Source organism: Pipra filicauda, unplaced genomic scaffold (assembly GCF_003945595.2).
Source record: "Pipra filicauda isolate LSUMZ 115617 unplaced genomic scaffold, ASM394559v2 scaffold51_size4534324_pilon, whole genome shotgun sequence".
NCBI lineage: Eukaryota > Metazoa > Chordata > Aves > Passeriformes > Pipridae > Pipra > Pipra filicauda.
Window position 1 is genome coordinate 3,433,761 of NW_024104665.1, and position 25,977 is coordinate 3,459,737.

The 25,977-nt window shown below is 39.1% G+C and overlaps 1 long non-coding RNA gene across 7 annotated transcripts in view; it reads right to left on the reverse strand.

Annotated features, from left to right (window-relative positions):
• The window catches only part of LOC113989126, a 63,007-nt gene that overhangs the window by 10,304 nt on the left and 26,726 nt on the right, over nucleotides 1-25,977 (reverse strand). For 2 of the 7 annotated variants that reach the window (XR_005565700.1, XR_005565699.1), the window contains exons 3-7: nucleotides 25,106-25,200; nucleotides 22,812-23,063; nucleotides 22,001-22,114; nucleotides 17,106-17,316; nucleotides 1,623-1,702 (exon numbers count right to left, since the gene is read on the reverse strand). This is a non-coding gene — a long non-coding RNA (uncharacterized LOC113989126). Of the gene's footprint in view, nucleotides 1-1,622; nucleotides 1,703-5,461; nucleotides 6,081-16,586; nucleotides 17,317-18,222; nucleotides 21,865-22,000; nucleotides 22,115-22,811; nucleotides 23,064-25,105; nucleotides 25,201-25,977 lie in introns of those variants that run through there. The other 5 variants (XR_005565703.1, XR_005565702.1, XR_005565704.1 and 2 more) reach the window with 5 other exon arrangements.

Below are 25,977 nucleotides of genomic sequence, written 5' to 3' on the forward strand. Positions count from 1 at the left end.
AGGGACGGGACGGGAAGGGAAGGGAAGGGAAGGGAAGGGAAGGGAAGGGAAGGGAAGGGAAGGGAAGGGAAGGGAAGGGAAGGGAAGGGAAGGGAAGGGAAGGGAAGGGAAGGGAAGGGAAGGGAAGGGAAGGGAAGGGCCGGGAAGGGAAGGGAAGGGAAGGGAAGGGAAGGGAAGGGAAGGGAAGGGAAGGGAAGGGAAGGGAAGGGAAGGGAAGGGAAGGGAAGGGAAGGGAAGGGCAGGGCAGGGAAGGGCAGGGAAGGGAAGGGAAGGGAAGGGAAGGGAAGGGAAGGGAAGGGAAGGGAAGGGAAGGGAAGGGAAGGGAAGGGAAGGGAGGGAAGGGAAGGGAAGGGAAGGGAAGGGAAGGGAAGGGAAGGGAAGGGAAGGGAAGGGAAGGGAAGGGAAGGGAAGGGAAGGGAAGGGAAGGGAAGGGTAGGGAAGGGAATGGAAGGGAAGGGAAGGGAAGGGAAGGGAAGGGAAGGGAAGGGAAGGGAAGGGAAGGGAAGGGAAGGGAAGGGAAGGGAAGGGAAGGGAATGGAAGGGAAGGGAAGGGAAGGGAAGGGAAGGGAAGGGAAGGGAAGGGAAGGGAAGGGAAGGGAAGGGAAGGGAAGGGAAGGGAAGGGAAGGGAAGGGAAGGGAAGGGAAGGGAAGGGGAGGGAAGGGAAGGGAAGGGAAGGGAAGGGCAGGGAAGGGAAGGGAAGGGAAGGGAAGGGAAGGGAAGGGAAGGGAAGGGAAGGGAAGGGAAGGGAAGGGAAGGGAACGGAAGGGAAGGGAAGGGAAGGGAAGGGAAGGGAAGGGAAGGGAAGGGAAGGGAAGGGAAGGGAAGGGAAGGGAAGGGAAGGGAAGGGAAGGGAAGGAGATTTAAGACTTCTGCTTGAGCAACTGGGAATAGATTGGAATATCTCAGTCTAGGAGGAGATAACTAAGTGGGATGTGATGGAAATGTTTAAAGTCACAAATGGTGTAGAGCATTTTCAAGGTTTTTCATAGTGCAACAGTTACATGGAACATATTATATAATTAAATGGGAGCACAAAGAAAGCAAAATGATACTCTTTTTCCTCTCGGTTCATAAACTGCTCTTACCCATTGCTACAGCATATTGTGGATGTTCACATGGATTCAAAGACATCTGGACAAATCCACAGACAAACAGCCCATGAAAGCTATTCAAACACAGAGGTGCCACCTTAGACGCAGAAGTCACAGAGTTGCCAGTTGTTCTAAGGTGAGAAAGTACATCCAGAAAGCAATGTTCTCAGCTTGCACTGTGTGAACTGGTGTACCAGTCGTCTTCAACTGGTGCTAAACAACAACAACCGGTACCCAATCAACTTCAGGAAAAGTGACAAGGGAACATCGACCTGTTCAAATGCCATTAAACCTATAGCTGAGCTTTGTACACAGTCTTGATAGCTTTCCTTTTCTGTAGCAGGTGAGGGACAGAACAGGTGATTTCTGAACCAGGCCTCAGAAAATTAGCACAAACAGTTTTGGATTCTAAATATTTTCTGGTTTGAAGAAGGTGAAATTGGACTAACCACAAAAACATAAATGTGCACTGCAGCTGTCAAGCTTTTTTTTTAATCCTTGTTTTGCTCTGTCCCCATTGCACAACTTACCAAGGCTGGATCCTATATCAGAAAGGGCAGCAGGAGAGGAGGGTTGGGTATATCCTTAGTCATGTTCTCTGGAATGTAAGCTATAAAATTTTAAAGTGAGAAGTAGTGAAGAACTAATTCTAAAACTTAAAAACAATAAAGTTCTATAGGTTAATTGGAAAATAGCATAAAATATTGTGAGCAAATTTCTTCCACGGATGAATTATGCTTGAGCTTGTAGTATGATGAGGGGAAAGAGTTAACTTTTAGACTTGCAGAATAGATATTCAGAGGAATAAATGATAAGGTAAAGGTTAGGTGCTCATTTTTTAGAGCTCTGGAAGTGACAGTAAAATGGCAGATGACACCCAGTGTTGATCAGTGTACAGTGATAGTCATGAGAAAAAACAGTCCTAACTTTATATATGCAATGAGGTAACTAGCACTGAACGGGCAGCTATTAAAAGAGAGAAAATGTTCTTTCAAATGGTAATGCTTTTCTCAGATAAGAAATGTCCTTAGGTAACATTGTAAATGGAAATAAATTAAAACTGGACTATCCAAATGTTTTGCGCTAGTAGAGAGAGAAAAAAACAAATAATTGCATGTCAGGATATTCACTCACCAGGTTACAGGGTGAACTGGTTTAGGTGAAAATAGAAACTGGCTTCTAATCTGGTCCTTTATTTTTTAAAGTGCTCGCTCTCTGAACCTTGTTTTCTGAAGTTCAGTAAAGTCTGAGATTCACATGCTTCTGCATTTCCTGTTTTTGACCAATTGAGGAAATAGAAACACTGCAAAACTGTAAGATGTTATTTTAAAAATATTTTCACTCAGCCAACCAGGAAGTTCCGGAAATCTTGCAAGAAGTCTAATCCTGTAGACTATGTAATCCAAAAATGGTCACACAAGTTTGTCCAGTATTTCAGGTATTTATAGTCCTATCTGATGAAGATCAAACATATAGAGAGAGCACTCTATTAGCGTGAAAAAAATTTGGCATGTGCAATTGCAGTTGCCTCTGAAGAACTTAATTCCCTGCTGGGAAATATGCAGTAACCTGAGCTGCAGCTGAGTGCCAAACGCCAAGGGGCTGTGGGAGGAGGTGGGGGTTGAGTTGCCACACAGAATAGGAAGGCTCCGTGGAGGAAACTGTAACTGCAGCTAAGGACACCCATTGCTTTCTGTGGGGTGGCAGGGAAAGCGGGATATTAGCATGGGACAGGTGGACGGATGATGGGTGTATGGATGGCATGTGGAGTCTCAGTAACAGGATTGAGAAACAGGCAGGTAGGAACTAGAGAAACCAACAGCAGCAATCCAAAGTCTGAGACTGGTGTGGTGAGCAGAGTGCAACACAGTATATGCATGGGACAGCAAGTCCATACATGTTTAGAAGAAGGCAGAAAACATAGGGGGATGAGGAAAGTGAGGTATGGAGAAAAGAGGATTAGACGAAGAGTTTTTAACACAAATGACAAGGTTGCAATATATTCAAGGAGTGTCATTCTACAAAGGTGTGCCACGAGGTGGGCGACAGTCAGGCAACAAGCCTACAGTGAATGAATGCCAGAAGTAAATGTGATTTACTTTGAAGTACGATAGAGACAATTCAGAATGGAGACATCTATCCTACAAAAAGAAAGCAAAAAAGCCCCCCACAAAAAAGAACCAAGTTTATGTTGCAATATTCAACTTTCACTTCTGACTTCTCAAGCATCTTCTGCTCCTCTTCTTTCTGGAACTGGCTGTTAAGAATTGCCCAAGGAGCAGCAAACAGTGCATCACTCAGTGAGTGGTAGAGTTCCAGAGCAGCTGGTATGTGAAGGCTGATATTAATTTAGGGATGCCATTTAACTACCTGAGTATATTGTGATTTACACTTTAATTTAAACTTCTTCATATCTTGATTCCTGATAGTATAAATGTTAGTCTAAAGCACGACAAGGAACTATTCAGACATGTTAAACCTTTTGAAGGTGGATTTGGTTCATGTGATTGATAAAGCAAGTGTTTTCCATGTTGTGAAACATTATGTTTTAAGCAACTTTATACAGAACTGTATATGAAAATCTCTTCTGGAATAGCATGAAGGCTGCTTTTTTCTATGACACAATTAAACACGAGAAAGTGAAAACACACTAAAACACAGAGTATTTTTTATTATTCACCAGGTGAAATTTTTAAGCCATTTTATCACGTTCTAGAACACAAAATGCACCTTCCATCAGCTTCAATTATTGTGGATCTTGAAAAAAATCAATTTTAGGATGAACATGTATAAGCACTCTGTACTGTTCCTCAGTCAGATATATAGTAAGTAGGAAGGGGAAAAAGGAGGAACTGCTTTTGTTAGTTGTGTTTAAATAACAATAAGAGAACTTGAAGGTCCTATGGGCTCCCTAAAATGTGAGTAATAATAGACCTAGCAGCAGGAACCCACCAAACCCCTCACAAAAACTCTGCTGCCCCTGCTATTGCTCTGGGAAGCACATCCTTGGCTCCCTACACAGCCATGCCTAAGAGGCACAGACCTTCTGCTCTTGAATCACAGGCTATCTGAGATCTCCTTAGAGCCACTGCATCCACACTGCATTTCTTTTCCAGGAAGTCTTTGCAGATATCTTGAGTCTGTCATATTATCACAGAGCTCATCATTATTAGTGCCTCAACAGATGATATCTTGACCTATACATAGATATCAGTCCTTAATCATCTGTGTGTGTATTTTACCATCAGCACAGCAATACACTCTTATGAATGGCATTGTAAAAGCAAGTAGCTTCTTAGTTGGAATGTGACAGACTGTTTGAATCCTGAAAAATTATCTAGCAGTGATAAGCTGTTAGACCTAGAGATTATCCTTCCCACTACCCACTTCATTGCTCATACTAGCTGCTTCCAAATTACCTGAATCAGTGGAACAACAACTGAATATGTTCTGTGTCAGAACTGCAGGCTCGACACATCAGAAAACAGTTGCTTTCAGAGATGCCACTGTTAAACAGTAAGGCCATGCTCAATCAATATCTCTAAACACCATTAAATGTGAATTAAACATCATGCAGTTGCTGTGAACAGTAAAGTGAATTAGAGTTTCTCTCCAGCGTTCACTAAAAATTTTTATTTCAGTGCAAACACTTTTCTGTAGGTTTTTGAATGATCTGTGCTCTCTGCACAGAAAAATTTTGACAAAATCTGTATTTATGCTATTAATAATTACTATATACAAATGAGAGTAGTGACTGTAATTTCTGTAATAATAAGCCTATAGATCTTTAGTAAGTATAACCACAAACATTTTTTATCTATTCATGTTGTTTTTTTAAATAAATATTTTAAACCATAAAGTAATTATTTAAGGCAAAATACTTCAGAAAAACTTTTGGATGGGATGAAAATGTAGGAATATATTAAAAGCATGATAAATTATGATGCATACTTATAGTTTAATTACCTAATAATACAGTATTACAAAGTTACTGCAAATTTACAAAATGCTTTCTGAAGTTACAGGTCTACAGAGGCCCTTTCACAAGGAAGAGATATTTTGAGCAGGTAAAATAGAGAGATGAGAAAAGGTAAAACAGAACTATTGCCAGTAAGTATGAAAGCAATTAGTCATCTATCAGTATGTAAATAGACTATCCCTGGGTATCAAATAACCATGCCACAAATCGTTATTTGCTTTGGTGCTCAAAGTAGAAGTGGGTATTGACTCTGAACAGCATTTCAGGCATCCACTGCATGCACAGAGGCAATATTAAAAGCAGAGGAGGCAATGGCAGTTGGCAACCAATAGGGTACAGTGTGGGCAATGCAAAGAAATTAGGATGGATAATTAAGGCATCAGTTGGGCTCTGACAGCAAAGACTGGAACAACTGGAATTTGATATGGAGTAAGGAGGACTTTGGCAAAGAGATTTAAAACAGAGACTCCAAACTGTGAGAACAATTTGCCCTGTGATGCAGAAGTAGTGGTTTGAATGTGAGGAGAACCGAAGAGGAAGAGGATGGGTGCAGTGGGTGTCAAAGCAGGTGATGGTTCAGAATCACAGGTGTTTTTGATCACAGAGCAGAATCACAGAACAGTTAAGGCTGAAAAGAACGACCGGTGAGGTCATATGGTCCAGCCTTCCTGCTCATGCAGGGTCATCCTAGAGCACATTGCACAGAATTGTGTCCAGATGGTTCTTGAATGTTTTCAGAGATAGAGACACCACAACCTACCTTGGTAATCTCTTCCAGTGCGCAGTCGCCCATGCAGTAAAGTTCTTCCTCATGTTCAGTTTCTGCCTGTTGCCTCGTCCTGTGGCTTGGCACCACCAAGGAGAGCCTGGCTCCATCCTCTAGGCATCCTCCCTTTGGATACTTATAGACATTGCTGAGGTCTCCTCTCAGTCCCCCCTCCTTGAGACTGAAAAGGCCCAGCTTCCTCAGTTGTGAAATTTTGTCGAGAACAGAGATTTTAGATATGATCTGCAAACAGATGTGGCAGAATTGTAACACAGCTTGGATGTGTGATCAGAGAGAAGTCAAAGACAGTCCTCATATTATAATTCTCAATGTCAGTGAAAATGGTGGCACAGGTAGTGTGGAAGAGGTCAAAAATGTTTAAGGAAATCTGAGGGGCTTGTTTTTTTTTGGAGACAGGCTAAGATACAGGATTTTGTGGATGAAGATAAGACAGGATGGCACTTAGCAGAGATAAATTTCTGAGCCATTGCCACTGAAGTGAGGTTTAATACACGTGTGGCTGCAGGAAAAAGACCATGCTAAAGAGAGAGAGAAGGAAAGAACTAATTAATAATAACATCATAAAACCAAACAGAAATATGACTTTGTGGTGGGGAGAATGTCTGAAGCTCTCCAAGAATACATGAAGGGCATGATGAGAAAAGCTCAGCAAAGAGTTTATTGAAAACAGTTCCGTGAGATTAAGCAAATTCATAAACATCTCAATATGGTATCATAGGCAATGACTTAAAGCAGAAGTTGATGCAGTCGTTTAATACCCTTTGATAAAATTTTACCAAGTAGTGGGAATACGAATTTTTAGTTGGAGGCTGTATTTAAGAGATGAGCCTATGGATAGGAAGTATACAATGGAAAGTCAACAGAAAACTGGGGGAAGGAAGGTGATGGTAACTGTGTCTGAGAACTGCCAGGAGACAACATGAGCAGAAGGTATCCAGAGGTAGAATAGAAGAAAGAATAAAGAAAAGTACGTATCCTGATAGCAACAGTGTTTGACATAAGTGGATAATCTTCACTCATGTCTTCACTGCTACCTTGTAAGAATTCCTGACATTTTCTCCACAAATCAATTTATTCCTATAAGAAATTTCCTTAAACAGTTTTTTTCTTCTAAAAGAAGGAAAAAACCACAGCCAGTGTTAGCAGTAGAAGACTCCTTCTCATTGGAAATGAATACACACGCTAAAAGCTAAAGCTGGGATGCTTCTATAACCTCACATCTTCTAAAAATACACTGAGTTATAAGGCATAAAATCAGGAATCCATAGATTTTTCATCATTGGTTCACATATTCGGAAAGGAAACACTCTTTCACTGGTTGTCGGGTACAACTGAGAAGCACCACATTTTTCATGCCACAGCCTGCCACCCAAGGTGTTAAGAGAGGAGAACAGCATATCCAACTGAAATTGCAGGAAGGACTACAGGCAAAATGTAATGAGATGATCAGTGAATGCAAATGAACCCTCTCACTTAAGAAGGTGATAGAATGACTTCTTTTATTAGTACAAAAATTTCACAAAGGTTTTTAGGCCAACAGATAAGAGCACATTGTTAATTTTAAAAGACAAATTACTTGAATAATTATCCTCCTCTTTAAACATTTTCTTAATTATTCTCAGCCATATCTTCAGTTTTAAAGCAGAAAGTTAAACGTAAGACTGACAAGCTAGAACATGTTAAAACTTTGCAGGTATCCAATTCAGAGTTGCTGATAATTAGACCTAATCTACAGGACTGGTATCTAGGAAAACTCCCATTTACTTCCCAGATAAAAGAAAATAAAGACTGAACAATCAGGCCTTACGTATTAATTATTGAAAGCTTACAGTTATGTACTGAAGAATCAACTAGCTGGGAGCATGCATGTACGTGTAAATATAGAGAGACAGGCAGAGAGATAGAATTAAAATGTGGTTTTTTACCATCTTAAGTAAAGACTTTTCTGTCACTGGTTACTAGGTTTGCTTTTTATCGTACATCACCAGTACCAGTTGTTAGCTGCCTTTGACAGTGGGTTGAAATGCACCAACATGGCATATATATGCTGGGGATGGGTGGCATTGAGCAGAATAGCTTTGCCACGCAATGATACGCTTGAGCTTTGACAGAATACTGGCCTGGTGTCAATCATCCTGTCTTTGCCAATCAAATGCACATCCTTTCAGAGGCGCCTGAAGTTGACACTGGCACCCCAAACACAGCAAAAGGTTAATGCAATGACATTTCAAAGATGACACATTGTCAAAGGCCCAGCAAAAATAGCAGAACTAGACTGTGTTTAGGAAAAACTAGTGTGTTTTACAGGACACACACATGATGACGACATTGCTGGAGGGTATAGGTTGGGTGTAAACTCCCTTGAAAGACCTTGTTCAAGAAAATCAGGAGTCAGGAATGGATAACAGCATAATAAAATCTGGCCAGGACCCTGAGGTTTTTTTTTTTCCTATCTGTGGAAAAAAAAAAAATGTCCTTTGCCAGAAAAAAGAGCAGGAGTTAGAATGACAAAGCTTTTGGAGTCTACAAAGCCCTTTATTTAATTACAGGGATTTGCAGGGTAGCTTATGACTATGAAGTGTATAATAACTTATTTTTCTTCTTCGGTAAAGACCTATGGCACTCCAGCCCATTTTCAAAAGGGATAATTGTCAATTAAAATAATTCAAGTAATGGGAAAGCTGCGTATTTAGAAAGTCATATTCCAGTATGTGTCCCTGGCCCAAATAGATGCTATGTGCATATTTTAGAATTCCATTTCAGCTTCTCCCTCCCTCCCTCTCTCTTTCCCTATCTGCATAAACTTTCCAGTGATTTCCATTCTTCCTCCAGCTTGCTTGTTTTCATCTGTCTCATGTAGAAGGCCCCCACTCCTGACGCCTCATTCTAATCTTACCTCAGTGAAATGTAATGTGAACACTCATATTTGACTCGTTATTATGAAGAGCAAGTATGTTGGAAATGAGGTCAAATTATTTTCTTTGTCCCTGACCATCAAAAAAAATAAGTTGGAGCAAGGGCTCTTCTATTTTCTATCATGACACTTCCCATTGACTACAATTAAGCTCCGACCTGTTCCAGTTCCAGATCAAGTTGGTGTGTCCTATTTAATTATCTGTTATTTCTGTAGCTGTTTGCTTGTTTGTTTATTTACTGGGACTTGAATGCTGCTTGAAGACATAGCAAGGTGCGTAAGCAATCACTGGGGCTAATGGTAGAAAAGAAAGCTATTTTAGGATGATTTGGGGGGTGAAATAGAAATCAAAATGTTCAGTGATAAAGGCAAATAAATTATGAAAAGAGAGCAATGTTAAAAGTGCTGCAAGGCAACTGTCTCTTCCCTTGAGACAGTGGCAAGGACTCCATGGCTACAGTGTCTGGGCCTGAGCTTCTTTTCATTGACTCCCATAATAAAACTTTCATGACCTCAACAAGAGTAAGACTAGGGTCTATATAAGCTCTTAATGTTGTTTCCTGCAAACCTAAGTGCTACGGACTGGCTTTGCATCATGCACTGATCATCAGCTACTTTATTCTGTAAATGTACTTTTAAAAATGCAAATATTAAGAAATATAATTTCCATTCTAATGAGTGGTCTTGTTTTAAGAGTTAAAGATAAGCCCAAGCCAGATGTTCAGATACAAAAATTACCCTTCAAATCTTAGAGCAAGAAGTCAGAGGGTAATAGTTTGTCCTGACACCTTTCAACATGCTCCATTGTCAAAGGAGAAAAATAGTCAATCCATGGGAGAGAATCCCTTCCTCTGGTCTTGGATAATTCTCATTCTAGGAGAGGCTCTGCTGTTTGGGGTTGCCTATCTCCTCCAGCGTCAACTATTTAGGCACTAACATTATGGTGACCTCGATCCTAACCTGAGCTGAGGTTCCACTACTATGAAACTTTTATTTCCCGTGTTCATCACCTTCCATGTCTTAATCGGTGTCCTATATACTGTCCTAATACACTTTTTCCTTTCTTCTGTCACACAAAAAACTTCAGAAAAAACTTCTATCTCTTCCCACACTCTTAATTTCTTCTTCTGTGGGACAATTTAAGAAAGAGAGATCATCATTATTTAACAACCAAGCATCTATTGCTTTAATCACTTAATTAGACATGAAAATCTGGGAGTTATGCCCACACAGCACATACCCATAGCTGGGTGATGCATGGTTATTTTACAATAGTGGCTGGTTTTGAGATATGTGTGGGATAGTGTACCTTGACAACTGTAGGTGTCCTTAGAGTCCTAGTGGTAAACACGCTTAGAGTCCTACTGGTAAAAGAAGTGAGAACACTCTTTTTTCCCAATCTTATCCCAGGGCCTGTGGGAGTGCAAACTTTTACAGTTAATGGTCTTGTGCACATCCATTTCTCTGACAGAAATATGAATGTTGTAGGTGACAAGGAATTGTAGAGGTTGTAGCTGAGTATCACTTTCAAGGATGATATTAACACATAAGTATCCAACATCTAAAGAGGTAGATGTCTATCCACAAAATGTTTAGCTAGAAGAATTTGGAAGCAGTGCTCTACTCTAAAGAGTTAATTGATTGCTCTCTTCTCATGCTTGCTTATAGACTGAGAGACCTACACAATTAAATTATTGTTCCACAGGAGAAGCCTTTCAGAATATGATTCGTAATCTTTAAAGTCAATTAAAGTTTTATATAGTTTCAGATTGAAGTCTGTACATTAGCAATAAATGTCTTCTCTCTGAATCACCAAATGTTTCTATAATTCAAATTAAAAAAATTGAGGTGTTAAACCATTTCTTCTTTTATGTTTGTCTACTCTGAAATAGTCATAAGAGTTCGGTAAAGAGGAGGTGATCTGCCCTTGTGCTTGTTGTGCACAAAAAGATTTACAACTTACCATTTTTTTCTTGAATGGAAATTCTTCTGGTTCTTCAAGGCAAACAGAGGACATTTCTGAACCTCAAGGGCTTAGCTTGCGGAGCATACAGGTCACAGATGCTCTTGCTTTAGCATTTTTATTGTCATGAGAAAAGGGACATAGTTAAAGGTCTAAGTCATTTGCTCTGTTCAAAGTGTTCCCACTTATTCTTCTTGTTTGTGCCTTATTAAGATTAGACAAGCAGCACATTTAAATTCGGAAACAAGAATTCAGGGTACACATTCTCAAATGTCACAAACTTGTTCTGGAAAAGCAAAAAGCCCTTGTAGGACTATTTAGCCAAATGGTGAAAACTGAAATTAACAAAATCAATAAGGCAAAGTATAAAAATAAGTTTATTGTTGCTCTGCTCAGTAACAGAAAGAGCAAAGGTTATCATGTAATTATAGCTTAATGTTCCTTTTAACAGGGCTCGTGCAGCCAGTTACAGTCTTCTGTATCTGTTCTCAGATGTGCTTACACAGTATACGTGTCTTCTGAACCTACATTAAAAGCACCAGGATCATCTCTAAATGAAGGAGACATGAATGCTTGTGCCATGTGGAATTAGATTTCGGGGGCTGTTTATTCAGTGCAGATATATTTAAAATTATTAACCATAAAAACTGTTATTGAAGGAATGTGTACCTTATGTGTCAGGATTTGTGACTGTGTAAAATTCTCTTTAAGGGTTGTGAAGCAGTTGTATGCTGCCTGAGAAGGCTCTTTGGACTTTACCAGGCCCTAAAATACTTGGAAGAATAACTTGGCAATGGCTGAAAAACTTATGCATGTTCAGTCTTCCAGATGGTGGTCTATAGACAGACCCTTTAGTGTGCCTTGTTTATGCGCTGTTTTGGTCTGCAGCATATAAGGAATCTTTTTGATTTAGCAATGAATTTTGACTTTCAGCCCCACTGCAAGGAAGAGAATACAACTGCCTCTATTAATACAAATTGTGCAGTTGGACAAATGTAATGGCATGAAAATAGCATGCTGCTAACTTGCTTTTGAAAAGAAACTTGAAAGAGTCTGTATACAGTGTGACTGTTACAATGTACAAAATTTTCCTTTGAAAAGATGAAAAAATATTATTATGCTTAGTATTTTCATGTGTCTATTAACCATTCCAAATACAGTCCTTGTTAAATATATGGGATGGCAAGCTTTTTACACAAGGAGTTTCTTTTGCAATTGCTCAGGCACATATAAGGTTGCCTTATTCTATAGACTAGAAGTCAGCTAACTCAGAATACTCCTTTGCATTAGTATTAATATTATTTTTCCACAATTATTTTCTGCATAATAAAGACACTACCTTGGAGGGGTAGTATGCAAAGCGCATTACAAGGTCAAATCCAGCCCAAACTTCATTTTTCCTTTTCATTAATATTTTTAGAAGGAATCTTCAAACTTGTAGGTGGTGATTCAATGGGATTTGATATGAAGATGTGACACCTCATCTTAAATTCCTTAACCACATTTCTTAAGTTGACAGGAATGTCAGGAAGTGTGCCTGATAAGGCTTGCTGTCCTCTCCGAGCTGACTAATCATACATGAAGTCTTGGCAAGAGATAACCAGGTTACAGTAGAGCCAAAATGACATCACATCAACTCAATTTCATATCCTGTAGACACCAGTGCCTATCACCACTCCAGGTTGCTAACATCCTTGACACACAAATGGTATTTTCAGTCTCTGATGTCCCCCTTTTACCCTGTGTCTGTCACTCTGGGGTAAATCAGGAGCAAATTTGTCACTAAATGTAAAGAACCATTAACTCACGGGCACTTTGTCATCCGAAGCATAATTTTCTGTGCACAGCTCGCCAATCCCTGAACTCTAGCTATTTGCATAACAGTTTGCTGTACGAATTTATGACGGAGGATAGTGCTGAACTTGTTAAAATTCCATGTGAATCTCAGCACAGAAAATGGACTGGTGCTTTAAGTCTTGGAGAGTTGTTCACATCAATAATGAATTTCAAATAATTTATTCACTTCAAGTGTAAGTGGTTGGCATACAGTCCTTACAGCTGGTTTGTTGAGATAATTGATTTCCATATAGTTTAAAGATGGGGAAAAGAAACATATGACAACTACAGCGGGTTTCGAGGCAATTGTGAATGCCATATCAGTTTAATTATAGCTCCATCTTTAGCTGACATGGGTTCTGTCCTATTGGAATTAAAATATCCCAGGAACTTGAAATGTAACAGTGATGAATTTTTTATGTTCTTCTACCTGCCTTGTATGCTAGCTTAGGGCACTGTTACAAGTACACTTCTAGCTTTTTTCAGTGGATAGTTAACATGACATGCAAGACTGGTCTGCATGACACAGATAACTCAAGGGAATAGCAACAAAGTAAATGAGATGCATTAGTATCTGGATGTGAACTGGGGGATATAAGTTCTCAGAACTTCTTGTTTAATTTATAGAATTGGTTTTTTTCCCCTGTGCATAAGATTTCAAAATGGTAATCATATTCAGGAAATGAGCTGTTCCCACTTCAGGTACTAATATCAATATGTAAAAGATAATCATTAACCAGATGTACTACTCAGCAGTGCTTATTATATGTAAGCAAGCTAGCTGAGGTGATAAGAGAAGCTTTTACTTAAAATTTAGTTATATTGACCATGGAGATATTGAGAAAACTGCTAGGTTTTTTGTTTTGGTGGAGGAGTTTTATTGACCACTCTATGAACAAAGCACGGGCTTAGTGAAACAAAGAGTGTAATAAAAATTTGCTTTGCAGTTAACACCACAGCATATGAAACACCCTCTTTGTATGAGATCCAAGCTGGCTGCTCCTGCATGGGGCCCTTTAAAAGGAGGTGGGCTGCACCTCCACATTTTCACATACAGGACATACAGAATGAGCAGAGAACCAGGACTACTAGAAACCCCAAACTTCACTCTGTTTTTTCCTTTCCACTAAAACTGAGTTCACATAACTTGTAAATAGAAGAGCTTTATTTAATTCTTACTGCATTCACTACTGTTCCACAATGTAGTAAAAAAGTAACAGATGGGGTATCCAGTAAACTTTCCAGGCTGATTCCTTACCATGTTGTTTCCGCTCCACCCGATGTAACTTCCCTGATTACAATCAGGGTCCTACATTTAAGTTCCAGTATTAAATTCCTGGGAGATGAGGTCATAGTTTTGTGCCAGGTTAATAGAAAAATTCTACATATACCTCGAATACGTTTCCAGCATAAGCATAAACTGGAATAAATGAGAAAGGATCCTTCTCTGAAATAAATTATAAACTGTAATGATGAAATAAGGGCTTCAGTGGTCTAGCTTGACATAGGTGGCACAACATTCCTTGCCATTAACTCCTTTTTTTTTAGATATATGCAAACTTTTCTTTTGACATTGCTCAAGAGCAGAAGGTTCCCCTCCTAGCTTTCAAGATTTCTTTAGGAGTAACTGTTGATGATCTGCAATTTGAGATAAAAATACTTGGTAAAAAAACATTCAGTAGACTCCGCAATTGTCAATATTTCACAAGGGGGAGGCAGAGTAGAGGCTTGATGTTAGCAGTGGGTATATCTGGTTTGAGCTGATGGCACCACTTATAAGGCCATTAAAAGAAAAAAATTAAATTTCTAAGAGGTATTTTAGCCATAACAGATCATAAGCATGCTTTGCACAAGTTCCATTTAGGGAAGATGCTGAGTCCAAAATTACTTGCAAGACTTCAGGTATTGACTTTCGGTTCTAATTCCAGAATGGAAGCTTTCACTTGAAAGGAAGCACAACAGTAAGGTGCAGGAAGCAATTAGCTGAATGTCTCTGACAGTCACCACACAAGTATTTTGGGATGCCTAATCCCATCGAAGCTTTGCTTTCTGTTTGTGGCTCAAATATGTAGCTTTGATTCTGCGTCTGTGCATTATGAACACATATTCATAATTTGGCGTTGGAGCTTGGCCAATCTTCTATCAAAAAGCCCTGTGGGGAGTCACACTAAAATCATTTTAGCTGTCTTAATTTAAAGACAGTAAAGACAGTCCTGGAATGATTACCAAGAGCTCTGGAGACTTAAAAAGCCTTATTGTCATACAGATGCTTTAACACTAGCAAGAATTGAGATGAGAACCTAAAATGGGGGCTTTATGCAGAAGGAACACTCTATAGCATCTGTTTTTATAATCCAAAGGAAAATTTTGATTGCACAATAAATGATGGTGGTTGATTTTCTTTGCAAGTGGTTCCTGAAATGTATCAAGGACTGGAAGTGGACTGGATACTGTAATAGAGAAATCACTGGTCAAAGTACCACCAAGACTTCCTATGTGAGATCAAAGTTACAAAAATACCCTTTCACTATTAAATATAGGCTCGGGTCTTGATATGCCTGAAGTGGCTTGTTATGGGCAAGCAGGAATTCTGTCAATGGAGATAAGGTAGCCAAGTGTGAAATCTGCTATAAATAAAGGAAGTGTTCTGCAAGTGCACTGTGCCATGGGATTTCACCTTCTGCAACTCTGAATCCAGTCAGGTGAGTAGGGCAAGCTAATAAATGGATGCCAACAATTTTTTGTGTGTTTTACACTTTTATTATACGTTTCAGGTTGCATTATTGCCTCCCAAACTGGTGAGTTAACTTGAATACTAAGTAGATACTGGGGAGCAACACTTTTGTTTTTATGAATTGACAGTGATTTGTAACACTCTGCTTCCTCCCCTCAGCCTGCACAGGGAAAGAAGGGAAGAGCTGAAGAATAGAATCTCTCAATCTCCAGTGACAGATGTTTACAAAATTACCTTTGATTTCAGAGGGGATGTGGCCTGTCCAAGCACCTAGTAACTTTAGTAGCTTTTGGGACTAATGTTTTTTAGGTCTCAGAGTGTTAGGTCTCTGGTTTTACTTGCCATCCTCAGCCACTGATCAGCCATAATCAGTTTCAAAGGAAAAGACTATAAATCCCAGATATATATAATGTTTTCAAATATCATAAAACAACATTTCTTGTGTGCCATTTTGTGTAATAGTTGTTCCTATATCTAAGAAGAAAGAGACTGTTAACTATGTATTTTAAAATCTATATAGAATATAAGGAATTGCACATAAATTTTCCACTGCTTAGAAGATATGACAAAAAATGAGCCATTGGCTCATTGACTTTGCCACACTGTGAGTTAGTGGAAAAACTTTTGTTGACTGGTGTAATTTGGACTCTAGTCTCCCAACTCTTATTTGTGGTGATGAAAAGTATTTCTTGATATCTCAGACCTGCAACTACATGGTAGAACATGTCTTTTCTGGTTTTAGAATATACTATGTACTGTGGCAAGTTGTTAGTCATGTAACAGCGTTAATCTTTTCGGAAGTCATTGGATAACTATATCTGCAATTATGAAAACTGCATTAAGTAAAGAAAACAACTCAGGCACACTTATTACTTTCATTGCTGAAGGCTACCCCAATGCTATATGCCTTGAGAAGTTCTGCAATAGCAGTGGAGCTGCTGAAAACAAGCATGGCAAAGTTTGTAAGGCTAGGCTGAATGCGTGAATGTTGAACGGAGAATAGCATTTTGGACACTTGAACCTCAGCCTGCATTGCCCCTAGTTTTGGCTGAGACTTTTTTTACTTCAGTGACTCAGATCCATTGTCCCAGCCAAGTGACATCTTGCTGCCTACTGTCTTTCATTCAAGTGTTTCTATATACAAATGGATGTCATCTGCTGGACCAAAATCTTACTATTTCCTTTCAGTTTCTGGCCAAAAAGCGGTGTTTAATATTTCTAAGTTGCTGAGAGAGTAGGTATGATTGAATCAGTGTATTGCAGAAATGATGTTGAGGCAAATTCATATAATGAAAATTTAGTAGCGGGCTCCATAGTTGATGGCACATATCAACGATGACAGAGGAAAAAAAGGAAGGGGGAGAGGGGAGGGGACACAAGGAAAAAACTCTCCCCAGTGGCAAGCTGGAAGGAGAAGCTGTGGTTGGCATCCTGAGACAAACAACTTCATCAGGTGTCTTATCCAGGGCACTAGACAGTTCCAACATAATGCTTTCCCTACAGCAAGTACACGGTTTTGATCAGGACTCACTCAAACTCCGTAGTGATTGTTCCCATTTCCAGTGCAAGCTTTGAGCAGGGCCGGCAGAGGGGGGGGATGAGGGGGTAGTGCTGAATGGTTAATTGATTGGTGATCTCTGTGCAGGCATATTGCTTGCAGTCTCTTGATTTAAACCAAAAAGCTACAACCAAAGGGAATAGAGGGGAAAAGGAGGGGGTGATTCCTGCTCTGGTGACGGTCTCTTCCATTGGAACATGCCATGGCAACACTATTGGGTCTGCAGGCACTATCCCACTTACCTCCAGGAGGGCCCTGTGGAATCTGGAAGTCTTGGTGCCACTGCACAACCTCCATGGTGCCAAGAGCATCATTCATCCTTTCCTGTGCCATGCAGCAGAAGGAATACTGTGCATCCCTTCATGACAAAAACCATTCAAACTTCCAACTGAAGCAGGACACACCAGTCACTGGCCACAGGGAGGACAGATTCCTGAAGAGAGTTTTGTTCACCTAAAAGGAGATGGCATTTGGAAGTAGGCAGAAAACTGTTACTTGTGACCATTTGCACAGCTGTGCATTCTTGTTAAAAAATGACAGTAAATTTGTCAACGAGTGCATTGGTGCTCCTGAAGTGCTTGATTAGCTGATGTGAAAAATATGTTAATAAATGCTACATATTATTCAGTTGGCTGTTGCCTAATGTTTTAGATTACAACACAAAAATAGAAAGCCATATCTCACATTAAACATTGGTCTTCCTTTGCTCAGATTGCGTGCAAGGATTCCCTAAAACTTCTCTCTGCACCAGGGTATAAAATGCTGTTTGTAGAGTAGGGGACAGAGTGGTATTGCTTCTGTGCTAAACTATTTGTGTTTGAATCATACTGCACATATATTGGTATCTGTGGGGATGTAAAGAATCTCAAGGTATAAAAGGATAGTATCATATTTAGATATAAACTGGATAGCAAATTTGAGTGGTTCATATTAGAGAAATTCTTGGAAATAAAATAAAAAATTATTAAATAAGTTCACTTCACTTATCTATGTATTGAAATAATCATTTCATAACTAGTCTGTTAGTATAGAACCAGTAATAATGCTGGACAGGACAACATAAGGAAGTAGGCATTTGACATGTAATCCCTGTGTTTCCTCTTCTCATATGAAGTTCTGCTTACACAGACAATCACGTATACAAACAATGCACATAATAATTGTCTTCTCTGTCTTAATACAATAACAGTATCAATTTAAAGGAAGGGGTTTTACCCACATATTTGATTTGATAAAAAATAAAAATGCCCATGAGCAAAAAAGTACACTAACCTAGTCCTTTTCACTTTTGTTCTTGAATCTCCTTTACTTCCAACATTTTATGTTAGTAGTCACACATGATCTTGTGCTGTTGCTTTATGCTGGCTGCAGAACTGCATTGATGCGATCTGCATGGCAGTGTACATATGCAAGATGCAACCTGCTTGCCCCTAGAGACTGTGTGTATCAAGACTGTGGTAGAGGGTCAGACACTTCATGACCTTTCTCCAAATCATTTTGAACTTTAAAAATTTTGGTTGATTAAATTTTTGTCTGCTGTCTCCTATTTAAATGAAGCAAACCTGCTGAATAAAGAACCAAAAAACATCCAAAAGAACCCAAACAAACAGAAGTGCTGTTTTTTGTATCTATGCATGAGCAGGAGGCCTTGATTTATTTGATGTCTTGCTTGTATAACTCTAACTATGGTTAATTGTCTAGATTATTTATTATTCATAGACCTCTGTAAGCACTGACCACACACACCACTGCTTCTGCATTTCCAATGTTGAATCCTGACCACCCTTTCAGAAACATTTAATAGTCACTTCATTCTAGAAATGGCATCTTGCTGATTAAGGAATATATTTGAGATCTTGACCCCATATTCAGTCATTCTTTTACATCACCTGATTTCAGAGTAATAATTAGAAATTTTCATCTCCACATAGGCTTACAGGTTGTAACAATGAATTTTATGCAGATTTAACTTTCAGAGTTAGACTTGTGTCACTCAGGTGTACAAAGCCAAAAGACATATATACAGAAATAAAATGACTGTTTATTTGTCTTCTTTTTACTTGTTTTGATCATAAAATATCAATGTCTTGCCACAGTTTTCAACCAATATAAAATGCATTTTACTTACAAATGAACATTCTGTTTTGCTTCTTTGTTTATAATGAATAAATAGCAGCACCTAAGTATACAAAAATTAATTTTCACTTTTATAATTCATTTGCAAGAAGTTATTCTCCAATCACTTATTACCTGTGGAATAATACTGAAATTAAAATGAGAAACCCAGTCAATATTGCATGCATCAAAAATAATGAAAATCTTCAGTTACTGAGAACTGTGAAATGTTTATTGGTTTTTAGACACAGAGTCCTCCAGGGAGTGCTACAAATCCACACAAACTCACTGCATCTTCGATGTTGCATTTACAGTGTTGATTTAGATGAAATATGTGTAAAAACTCCTGTAGATAGACAGCTCTCTAGTGACTATACCTCTGCAAAGGCTCAAGAACATAAATTACTGCAGCATGAGTCTGGAATAAATTATGCTCACTTCACAAATTCTAGATCTGCTTGATCCACAGTAATGAAGGAAAAATTGTGTGGTAGATCTAGGGAACAAGAGTTTATTTAACTATCCTGTATAGGTCAGTCTAATTTTAGACTGATTTTTTTTTTCTGAGTTGCAGAAAGTTAATGAAACCAACAAAGGAGAGAGGACTTGTGAAAGTAGGACATGAAGTGATGTGAGACTAGCCTGGTACAGCAAGTTCCCTGAGCTACATGAGAGCCAAAGGTAAAGAAGCTGCCTTCTCTTCTGGAAAAAAATGAATCAAGCTTTTTACCCTGCAGCATCATACTCAGATCCCTTAAAGCTACTCTGTATCCCCTGCAAAGACAAAAGCACTTTTCCTCTAGTTCATATCCCATAGACTATCAAAATCACTATCCAGATTGGATCAAATAACAAAAAAACATTTCCCAATATTCTGTGTCTAGAAAACCAAAGTAACTATACAGTAGTTCATTACTTGCTACTATTATACACAGAGATTTTGCATTCAATAGGAGTTCCATTAATTTACTGAGTCTTTACTGAGTTTACTTATCTTTAAAGCTTTGCAACATCTTGTGGACATGAACAAGTCTCACACTTCAGCTACCTAATCTGTGAAAAAAATGCTCTCTTACATTTGGTTTGTCAACCAGTAATGTCTTGTGTTCCACTTATTCCTGCATTGTAATAAATAGTCAATAATATTTCATATTTACCTTCTCTGTGTCTCCTGAAGAAATAACACTGTATGTTAGCCCTCAGTCACTTCTTGTCCGTACAGAAGTCTTATTCTATTCAAACAGTCCTCATTCAGAAGCTATTCGTGCAGCCGACCATTGTCTCTGTCTTTCAATGTATTTTCCTAGATTTACCCATATTGTTTTTGAGATTGGATGACTGTACATCACAGGTTATATATCAGCAGAATAGTTTCTGACTTGTTTTCTAGTATTTTCCTAGTGTTCTTAACTGGTTTTACTGCTGCTGAGCACTGGGCTGACATATTTTTCAGGCTCTCCAAGATGTGTTTCCTGAGATGAAATCATTAATTTAGTGATCATCACCATGTAGATGTGTTTGTTTTCCCTACATGCATTGTCATTATTGAACTAGAATGTATTGGCTATTATTTTATAACCCAGACATTCATAGAATAATAGAATCACAGAATCATTTAGGTTGGAAGAACCTCCAAGATCATCAAGGGATGGTAACTCAACCACTTCTCTGGGGCAGTCTGTTCCAGTGGTTGACAACCCTTTCCATGAAAAAATTTTTCCTAATATCCAATCTAAACCTCCACTGGTGCAACATATCTTCCTGATCTATCGTTTGTTTCTAGGGAGAAGGGACTCACGCCCACCTTACTCCAACCTCCTTTCAGGTAGTTGTAGAGAGTGATAAGATTCCCCTTGTGCCTCCTTTTCTCCAGTCTAAACAACCCCAACTCCCTCAGCTGCTCCTGATAAGACTTGTGGTCCAGACCCTCTCCCAGCTTCATTGCCCTTGTTTGGGCTTGCTCCAGCACCTCAAAGTCTATCAAGAGGTGAAAATCAAGAGTTTTTTTTTAAATTCTTCATGTAAGTTTTAATTTTTCTATCTTGAGTAATTCTGTGCTAATATAGATCTCAGTCCAGATTCCCGTGGGTCTCCAGGAGTACCCTCTTTTCCTTGAGAAAACTGACCATTTATTCTTTCTTATTTATTTGGTTCCTTCACACTTTCCCCCCAGTTTCAAACATGCTGTGTTTATCTATGAAACAAGCCTGATTTTTACTGCCATATTGCAGCTACAAGCACTGTTTCAGGCAATGGAATATACAATTAGCCTTCCTTGTCATTTGCCTTTTTACTTTCTTGACACATTATTTCTTGATATAGTTCTTACATCTTTTCTGCTTCCATTTTCTGTCTCTATCAGTTTCTCTCCCTGTGTTTTTGTGTTCACTTTTTTATTCACCCACGTTTTCATCCAACATCGTCTTCTCCTGTTCAACTTTCCTGGAAGGTCTCAACCCTTTCCTCACTGCTCACATATCTTTATGCAGGCTTACTAGAGATACAATATCTGCATATGTGTATAATTTCTCACCTTGCCCTATCCATCCCTCTTTCACTAAAAATGTAATTTGTGCATGAGCCAAAGTGACAGAGCCTAGTAGAAGTCTCTTCACTGGAGTAAGAAGAGTTGAAGTCAAGCTTTCTGTGAGAGCAGGTTGACTTATATATGAGGCTGCTTTAGAAACAGACCCTGAACTGTTATTACAGCAGAGTTGAGTGATAGGAAATATGCCACTTCTCCTCTTGGGCTGTTCAACCGGGTGATTTGGGTGCCATGATAAAATTGGGAGACCTGCCCAAGTGGGTTGAGGTGTACCAGGCTGCATCATGCTCTTCTCAGGTCATCTGCTTCTCTGGTGACTTGCATGCAAGGGGTGAATAGCTCTAGGAGGAAAACTGCAAAAGTTCAGGCATCTCTGCCTTTCCTAATACTTAGCAACCAAGGGATAAGGGAGCTGCCAGTGCATATATAGAGAAGAAAGAAAAAGCAGTGCACCATGCAGGAAGTTGATTAACTCACCTTGGCTTCCTGCAGGTGCCTGTAGAGGCAACAACAGCAAAACACAGGACACCTAACATTGTAGTCAGGAACTTGGAGAGATGTGTTGAATTTTGCTCTTCAGTCTCATGGCTCCTGCAAAAAGGCAGCAACCACAGCGTTTAGGTATCTTAGCATGATCATAGCAGAGACAGAGCAGTCGTCCTATCTGTCTGTCACCCATGGAACATGTGGAGCAACACAATTGGGACACCATAATGGAACTTTCCAACATGATGGAATCTTCCCACATGATGGGATTTCTTTCCTCATACCTCAAGCTTTGATTCTCTTAACTGCCCTTTTTGATGACAGCAGTTTCTTGCTCATATGTCCAACATCCTTTTTTTATCCGGTCATCACCAGGGAGCTCTTAGGAATTCAAGATTCTCAGTATATGGAAAATTTTGTGAGGTGGGAATATGTGGCAATTGGAGAGAAAGTGGAAAAGATAATTTCTGTCATGCAGCTTGTTACATTCACCATTCTCCAAGCCATTTGTCAAGCACTGAGTCAAATATCAGTCCTACTGAGCTCTGCTCTTACATTCACAATATCTTACTCTTATTCAGTGGCACTGAAACTAGCAGGGACATCTTGTAGAGTGAGATATTCTTCCTACCAAATAAATACTTCCCGTGAGAAAGAGTGATGGACTGAACCTATCTAGCACAGTGAGGCAATCTGGGGAGAGTATGGGCGAGTGACGGTGCCACAGTCAACTATTTCAGTGAAATAACTGAATGAGTCAACTCTTATGTGTTAGAAGTGGTAATGGCGATAATGACCACACCTTGCGGCCATGCTGCTCTCCATTTGTCAAGGTTTGTTTTCTATTTGGTGAGCTCTTCTTCGGCATAGTCAGAGTACTTCTGCTGCTGCAATGCTTTTGCACAAAGGTTCTTTGTGCCAAATAACATCATATTTTTGCCGGAGGGTGTTCATGGTTATTGTTTCTTCAATGCGTCTCTAATTAATTTTGCCAAAGCCACCTATTTTCTGCCGTCTGTCAGGTGTCAAGAAGAAAGAATGTGGCTCCAGACAGCTAGACAGGAACACAGGAGAACATGTGGTGAGATGAGAAGGATATGGAGGCAAATTCAGATCATCATCTCACAATAGCTTCTTTTATATGCTGGGTTACAAATCATAATGGACTATTATTTTTACAGTATAGAAACTACAGAGTTAAAACCCCACAGACTAAGAAATTGCAGCAGTGTTAGGAAGCAAGATATGCTAAAGCCCTTTGTGGTCTAATATATCAATGACAACAATAATACAGTTATTGTAGTCATTCTTTAAACCAGTAAGCTGAGTCCTTGTAGACAATGCCCACAGTTTATACTTCTCATAAGTACAAACATGTATTATCTTTTATCTAAACCATTTCCACATTTCCATATGCTTCCACTTATTTATCTTAATTGTGGAAACAAAAACAAATACACTACATGTCAAGAAATGGCTTGACCTTCCTTCCATAGGCCACATCCTATATTCTTTTTGCGCTCCAAAGCTACCTTGCACTCTGATTAACTTGACTTGTGTTTGTGTATATTCTCACACAAAATGTATATGTAACCTGGCCCCACAGGGTTCCACAGGACTGAACTGAAATCCCAGTTGAACTTCAGCTATAGCATTAATCATGTATTCATGATGGAATGTGGGTTGCAAGAAAATATTTAAGAGTCCATAGAAACTTTTCTTTAAAATATGAAATCTCTAAATGTTTGGGTTCGCATTATGGTCCTTTAGTTAGGGTTTATTAGACTATTTCATATTTGCCTTTCTGTTTATTTTGTAAAAGTATACTTGTCTAGCACACATTTTTATGCCAGCCTTGCTTTGCATTTTTACAGTCTGCTAATTAGACCATTTTAACTAATTTGTTTGCATTTTGTATGAGCAAGTTGGGCTTTTGGATTGACTAATGTAATTGCAGCCAGTTTCTGCCAAATACAAATTACTCTTTCTAGTGTGAGCTAGAGAGAAAAGTAAATATTTAATAGCCATCAATATCCTTGCAGCATTCTAGAGTGTGCTTTTTTCCTATGGAAATTTTAAATAATTTCTTCAGTACTTGATTGCACTTTAATGTTAAGAAATTATTTTTTAATCTTTTTTGAAATAATAATGAATTAGACATTTTAGCATCTCCGTAAGGATTTTATTTCTGTGCACTTTGCAGTTTTAAATTCCAAGCTTTAAAATCTGGTACTTTCAGGTTTGAGGTTTATTTGTGTAGCTTTTTATGTACTGAGTACCATCTCCTGAAATCGTTTTGCTGGAATGTACTTGAGTTTTAACATTTCTAAGTGGATGAAGTCAAGTCTGATAACAAAATTAAATTATGGGAGTTTTGCTTGATTTCTCCTTTTTTTTTTTTTTTCCAGAGAAGCATAGCAGAAAACAGGAACTGGTTACCAAACCTCAGTATTATAGGTGTTTGTATTTTGAACTGCTAATCTTTTGTTCTTCTCTGCAGAAGTGGACTTAAAAGTGTAAGTGCACCAGGGCCTTAAGCAGGTTAAAGCTCCTCAATTTTCAGCCTTAATATTCCCAGGATGCTTGCTATGATACAGGTTGAGAAGACCACCTGCTTTCCAGGGCAAGGCAACCCTCCTCCTATTCCTCTTTCTTCCTCATGCCTAACTCCCTCTGAGACCTATGCAGAGAACAGGGATATGTCTGCCTCACCCAAGGGGCTGCCTCTGAAATGTTATATGGCCACACTTCTCAGGTCAGGGACATCACAGAAGTCCTAAAACGTGTTTCTCTCTGACAAACCTTGGTGATGGTGCCCCTCACCCTGCTGTACCCACCTACATGGTATCTGAGCATTTTTCCTAGGGTTTCAGGCTCTACTTCCTTCTCCCTCATGAGGCTTTCAAATGCATGAGGGACACAGGTTAAGACCTGTAAGCGTCTTAACCAAAGGCCTAAGGAGTGGAGCAGCTGTTGCTCTCTGTCACCCAGTGAATGTGGAAATACTTCAAATGTTCAAACCCTTCTGAACAGGAGTGGTGGGTAATGGTTAGCTGGTACTAGGGTTGCCTTAGTGCACTTCTAACCTTACCTTACCTCTTGTCAGTCATGTTGTGCAGCTGGTACCAGTCTTATGACACTGCGGGAAGGAGAACCTTCCTTTGGCCACCTTACTGTTTCATCTGATGAAGCTAAAATGATAACAGATCAACAGTGAGATCCAGCACTAAGGAGAGAGAAATCAAAACACCCTTTAGCTAAGTCCCTGACATGTCAGTACCCATTGTATTTTCAGATAGGGTGCAATTTCATGCACTATTAACATATCCATAATTATTAATTAAGACAGTGAATACATAATCAGTGCCAAATGACAACAGAGGTCCATGTCATCAGCAGGCTATAGAACCAGGTTCTGAATTTCATAACCACAACAACCAAATTCATTCTCTCCGTTTCATTCCTTTTACAGCAAATGTGTCACAGAGCATGAAGCAACATGTTTTTGATGGATGCTATCTTCCCAATCCTCCCATCATGTGCTAAGAACAGGTACATTGCAAAAGGTAATAATCTTTTTTTGTTTCTGCTATTTGCCTGACCTAGATGAATGGGCAGGTGATTTGATTAGCGAATTAACCATGCTGTTCTGAGAATGTTACTATTAACAGGCAGTCTTATCTACTCTCCTGGATAAGTTTAAGTGTGGTATTTTTTTAGTAAACCCAGTGTTGCCATTCATGGATACCTACAAGTCTCACAAACATGAGCAGCAAGTTTAAGCATAATTCTATGGTAGGACTTGTCTACTTGGATTAAAACTTTTTTTTTTAACACTACATTTAATACTAAAATTTTACACAAAATTAACTGTATTAACAATAAATTTAATAACACGAGATTTAATGCTAAATTTATGTTGTATATTTTCCATTATGGACATGGTTGCTCTTTCGGAAAGTGCTCTG